General features: G+C 45.6%; 1 non-coding gene across 1 annotated transcript; it reads right to left on the bottom strand.

Annotated features, from left to right (window-relative positions):
- Positions 1-810: 810 nt before the first annotated feature.
- On the bottom strand, positions 811-885 carry Trnaa-agc. Its single transcript has one exon. It is a non-coding gene; the product is annotated as a tRNA-Ala (tRNA).
- Positions 886-5,247: the final 4,362 nt, after the last annotated feature.

Raw genomic sequence — 5,247 nt, 5'->3', positions numbered from 1 at the left:
AATGTCTTAAGTCAGCTTATGATTTTGTGTTGGGTCACATTCATACTCATCCATGGCCACATGTGACCTGGTTGCAAGTTGGATGTGCCAGCTCAAGTTAATCTTTTAGCCTCAGTATCTACAACACTACTCTAGAGTGAGGTTAACTGTTTCTCATCCTGTTTGTAGAGACTGAATACTACACTAATTATAAAATGCAGAGCACCTCATAAGCACCAGACAACATCACTGATCATGAAAATGTGGGAGTCATCTTGTGGACCAAATCAAGAGTTCTTGTCTCCCATCAAGGGAATTTCCATCCCTCCAAGTGGACTTAATATTTCTCCTTTATTAAGTTTATTTCATCTTTATCAACTGCCACGATCCATGCCAGTTCAGCAGAATAGCTGTGAGATACCACAGGCTGATGAAGGGCTCCATCATCCTGCATGGCCCTCCCATCTGGGGATGCTGAGGATGACTCCCTTGGGAGCTGTCACAGCCAGATGTTGGCAAGCATCACAGCTCTAGAAACCTTTCCAGCTGTTTGATCTTCGATCACTGGGAGTTCTCTAGATTGTTAAAGGAACAAATCTTATTAACTGTGCTGGAAGCACATTTTCTTCCTCTAAGACCTCTAGAGAAAGAAGTATCTGCTGCAGGAGTCCTAAGGGAATGAGCCACGCAGAAGGTTGGAGGGCTATGTTCTGGTTATTATTGCCACATAACAAATAACTTCAACATGCAATGACTTCAAATAGTCAGTTAGTATTGGAATAGACTCGATGATTATTATTATTATTATTATTATTATTATTATTATTATTATTTTGGAGCTGAGGATCGAACCCAGGGCCTTGTGCTTGCTAGGCAAGCGCTCTACCACTGAGCTAAATCCCCAAACCTAGACTCGATCTTAAACGACCCTCCAAGTCCATGTTAGAAAGGCTTAGTCTTCACCCTGTGGCTTTATAGAGAAGCAAAGGGAAGGAAGTTAGGTCACTGAGGACACCTCAGCCTCGACTTCTCTCTCTCTGCTTCCTGGCTGCCACAAGGTCAGGAGCAATCCTCTATCACACACTTCCCATGTGATGTTCTTTCTCACCACAGGCCCAAAGCAAATGACCAAGAGACCATGAACTGAAAACACCAACTGAAAGAATCTTTTTCCTCCTTTCAAGTTGATTTTCTCAGGCATTTGTTACAGTGATGGAAAGCCAACTTACATAAGTGTCCTTACAGATTCTGGGAGTTAGGGATTTAGCAATACAGCAGGGTTGATTCTGTTTCTTGCTTGGTGTCTAAAGCCTCATCCAGGAAAACACAACAGCTGGGGTCCTGTAGCCAGAGAAAGGAATAATCTGAAGGCACCTTCTCTCCCATCTGCTAGTCAGCTGGGACCTCAGCCTTCAGATGGGTTGTCGGCCAGAGAACCTGCATAACTCCTTTCCATGTGCCCTGGGCTTCCTCACAGCATGGCAGCCTCAGGTTTCTCAAGTCTCAGCTAGAGGTAGACTCTCCCTTCAGTGCCTAGCCAGAACCTCTGGGACCAAACCTGGGCAGTCACTCAGCTCTCAATGGTGGCAGTCTGTTTTCTATTCCTTCCAAGCAAGCTGGGAATTTTGCCCAGATGCAGGGGGAAGGGAATTAGACTCCACTTGTTGAAGGGAAGGTGCCAAGGTTTTAGAAAAACATGCAGAATAGGAAGTTTCAGCAGAGCTGTTCTTGGAAAACCATCTGTCATAGACAGCAGCAGCTTTCTCCCATGCCCAGACCCTTGCCCTTCTCATTCTTGTGATGAAGATAGCTCAGGCTTCTGAATCTGGTCCAGGCCTTCCAGGGATCTGCCCCTCTCACAGCATGAGACTGGCTCAGGTTCACCATTCTTTCATGACAAAGGGATTTTGTAAGCAGCTTAGGGCCAAAGCCATGGCTTACCTGGAATCTCCCACCCATATGCATGCTGCTCCCAGCATAGAACAGCCCAGGAATCATCACTGAAATGGGTTTTTTAGATTATCCAGCTCCTGCTAGCATGTCTCACGTGATGACAGGGCCTTTATCAAATGAATATATAGTTGCTGAATGTTCAACCGTGATGCTGCTACCTCTTTGAGCCTGTTCACCAATCCCCATAATCCTAGGCATCCCTGCTGCCATCTGTAACACAAAGGGGCTATCACACACTCCTGAGAGTCTTCCACACCTGCTGCTGTACACTTTGTCTTGTCTTCCTAAGTGGACCAAAGTTCAATCTTGCATGATGCAAACTTTATGGTCTAACTGAAATAGCTTAATAGGGACTTTCAAAGGTTCCTAGAGATCTCAAGTCCTAGAACAAAAGACTATAAACTAGATGCAACTCAAGTCATTCATCCTAGGAATGTATGCCAGCTTCCCTGGGTTGCCAGATCCTGGGTTAGTCACTGGTTATCCATGTGGCTAAGGGTAGGAGACACACAGGCATTCTCCATGGAGCTAATAGGCTGGGAGTCAGGGGGTGGGTAGACACAGGATCTACTACCAGACCCAGAGCGCAAGGAGATATTATGAGCTGACTGTGGAGCTTGGGGTGCTACCAGGGAGCATAGGATCTAGACTTATGGGGACAATCAAAAGTTACGTGATTCTATTTAGTCACATCACCCAGCCCTGGAGCTTTATTCTCTGGTACTGCTCCAAGTTCTGCATGTGAGAGACACAGTGTTCCAGTCCCCTGTCTTTTCTGGCCTCCTCTTACTGCCAGCCCAGAAGAAAGAAACAAGAGCAAATGACACCAGAATGGTCCTTACATCCTCTGTTGCCATTTCACCAAGAGTTCAAAGCAACAGGATGAAGAGGAACATGACAGACTCACTGGTATCTCTCCTATCAAGATAGCCAGGCCTGTTTCCCTCTAAAAGGTTCCTAAAAGAAAGAAGGCCCAGCAAGGTGGGCCTAAAATAAAATAGGAGAGAAGAGGGGGGACGAGGCTACAAATTGGAGCTCTCCACGTGCTGGGTAGCTGACTGCCCCATCAATAATGGGGAGAGTGTTGCTGAAGTGGAAATGGATTCCATTTGTTCCAGTCTGGCGAGCTATTAGTAGCACACGGAAAGAATTTTGGTGTCAGATCTTTATCCCAAAGACTCACTCAAATAACTGGAGCATTTTGTTTACATGGAAATCTACTTCTGGAAGCTAGGGAGATGGCTCAGTGTAAGTAACACGCTTACTATGGAAGCATGAGGACCTAAGTTCCAATCCTCAGCACCCACATAAAAGCTGGGTCCTGCAGTGCACTCCTGCAAAGATAGGACAATTACTGGGGCTCACTGGTCAGCCAGTGTCACCAATCAATGAGCTCCACACTCAAGAAAAGACCCTGTCTCAAAACATAGGGTGGTGAGCAATTGAGAAACATACCTCTGGCCTCTACACACACACACACACAGAGAGAGAGAGAGAGAGAGAGAATATCTCTCCTATTTATTAAATGTCTCTGCCTCAAGCCTCACCAAATCTAGGTTTGATTTTGTTCTCTCCTCACTTTTCTCTTTCTTAACAAGGACAGCAACTCCAGGTAGAACTCCTTGGAGGTATAGGCTACCTCTGTTCCACACTCCTTAGAAGCTCCACACTCAACAGAGACTGGCAGTGTTCAGAGAACAAGGACCCCAAGCCAACTTCAGGCATATGGGATGTGAAAAACAGAGAAAGCCGGGCTGGAAGCCACCAGGTCCTACCCACCCTGCTACCTCTCACCTCATGACAAGTGGCACAGATGCGCTGAGACCCTAGAGTTCTGGTGTTTCTCATGAGCGAACCCAACACCAGTATCCCCTGCTTTCTTATTCACTCCGCATGTCTTAGCACTGGCTTAGGGATGCTTCTAGATAGTTCTGTAGCAGCTCTAGCAGCACGTGGAATTTCCCTATTAAACCAGTGGTCTGGAGCTTAACCTAGAGGCAGGGTTTTGTCACTGTTGCTGTTTGATGGACAGTGAGGGCCTTCCTTGTGACTGTACTGTACTTGTTCTCCTTTGTTTCTTATCACTGAACGCTTGCCACATCTACTTCAGGGGATGAGGGTGACATCAGAACAGGTTCGTGGAAAATGACCATAGGAACTTACAAAGTCAACAGTATTTCACAACTATGCACTAAATCAGCTCACTTAGCTCCTGTTGGTGTTATTTATTTTCCATTGAATGAGTGGTCCAGATGTGAGACATTCTGAGATCTCTAGGATGCTGTATGAAGTCTGCAGGTAAAAAAAAAAAATTAAGCATCAGAAACTTGTATCTTGTATTGGGCATGCACCGCTCCTGCTTTGCCTGAATCAGGAACTGGCTTCTCTATGGCCCCCCCAAGGGCCAGAACTGCCTGTTTAGAGAACAGAAAGAGCGATGTACCCTTTTGGAGAGAGAAGCTTATCTTGCTATGGTGGCAAGACAATGCTTCTGCTTTGTGCTCTACAGGCAAAAGTTGGTGAAGCTTGGAGCAAGCTGGGTGTCTCTGAACCTCGGTGTCCTTCTAAATCCAAAGAGAACTTAGGCAAGATGATATACAGACAATTCCAGTGCTCATGAAGCAGAGGCGGGGGGTGGGGGGACGCTCTCCCAGGCTACATAGTGAGGTCAAGGCTAGCCTAAGCTACATGAGCTTCGATTTCCAAAAGTAACATTAATTAGTTAAATCCAAAGAGGCAGTGGGAGACTGAATTAGCCCAAATAAGACAAATAATTGAGCTATTCTTAAACTCAGATAAACCCACTCAGTGGAAACATCATCACACCCATGACCCAGACTATAATCAATTTACAATTGCTGAGAGCACAACCCATGTTTCAATAAAATAGTTCATCAGAATTCATTGTAATCCCGCCCCAGCAAGCATATGGTAAGATAACACTTTTATGAGCAATTCTGAGAGTCTACCACCATGACTCAGGTAAGGGTGTGCCTGAAGACTCACTTACTTGACCATCTGTGTGTTCATTCAGTAAGACCCGAGAGCCTGTCAAAAGTTCCAATGGAAGGCTTCAGGTAAGCCCCACAACAGCATGTCCACAGACCTTCACGTGCTGAATCTCACCAATGGTGAGAAATTACATTGTAAACTGGTAACATCACAGACAGGTGGAAGGCTCATTTTATAAATTATCTTGACCTCCTTCATTGTCATAGGTCCCATTCACTCATCCTCTAATTGCAAGTTCCATGTTTGAGATGACAAATATGTAAGCCTGTGTTTGCTGTGCATGTGCGTGAAGTCCAGAGGTCA

The sequence above is a fragment of the Onychomys torridus genome, chromosome 2 (assembly GCF_903995425.1).
Source record: "Onychomys torridus chromosome 2, mOncTor1.1, whole genome shotgun sequence".
In the NCBI taxonomy this organism is placed as follows: domain Eukaryota; kingdom Metazoa; phylum Chordata; class Mammalia; order Rodentia; family Cricetidae; genus Onychomys; species Onychomys torridus.
The sequence above is the reverse complement of the archived record's forward strand: the minus strand, read 5'-3'. Positions and strand labels throughout refer to the sequence as shown.